Source organism: Monopterus albus, unplaced genomic scaffold (genome assembly GCF_001952655.1).
Source record: "Monopterus albus unplaced genomic scaffold, M_albus_1.0 scaffold232.1, whole genome shotgun sequence".
Classification (NCBI taxonomy): Eukaryota; Metazoa; Chordata; class Actinopteri; order Synbranchiformes; family Synbranchidae; genus Monopterus; species Monopterus albus.
The window spans coordinates 31,930-32,724 of NW_018128112.1; positions in this window are offsets into that span (position 1 = coordinate 31,930).

The following is a 795-nucleotide window of genomic DNA, read 5'->3' on the forward strand; positions in this document are numbered from 1 at the left end:
ATAGCAACATCAGGAAGAAGGAACACGAGAAGCTCAAGAAATACCAAGGGTTGATAGAGGAGCTAGAAAAGATGTGGAAGGTGAAGGCACAAGTGGTCCCTGTGGTAATAGGAACATTGGGGGCTGTGACCCCCAAACTGGGAGAGTGGCTCCAACAGATCCCAGGAACAACATCTGATATCTCTGTCCAGAAGAATGCAGTCCTAGAAACAGCTAAGCTCCCAGAACTCTGGTAGAGAGACCTGAGCTTGAGAGAAGGAATAAGACCGTTCTGAAGTGGGGGGTGAGTGGGGAATTTTCAGGGACGGCCCACACACACACGCCATTGTAATGAGACAATCAGTGTTACTCACTTCACCCGTCAGTGGTCATGTTATTGCTGGTGTACTTCAGATGTGTCAGCAAGACAGTTTAAGAAAAAATAGGCACACTCAGGCAAAACATTTGACACATTTTTATTAATACAAATATCGTACACATTTTTGCAGGATACTTCCTGAATGGCACAATTTACAGGCATACTTGGTACTGTTAATGCAATACATTTGAAGGATTATATTGATACAATCACTCATGATTCTTCTCCATGTTTTGAGTCCTAGACCCCATCTTGCTCCAATCAACCCTTTAAGTTGTATGGCAAAAGCACAATAAAATACATCCATTGCATTTGTTTACTTGGGATTACAGGCAGATATTTCCCCATAGCATCAACCCAAACACCATTTCTAATCAAACATGGCGGCACAAAACAGGCAGTCAGAGATGATGAACAGCCTAAGGGGAGGAAGAACA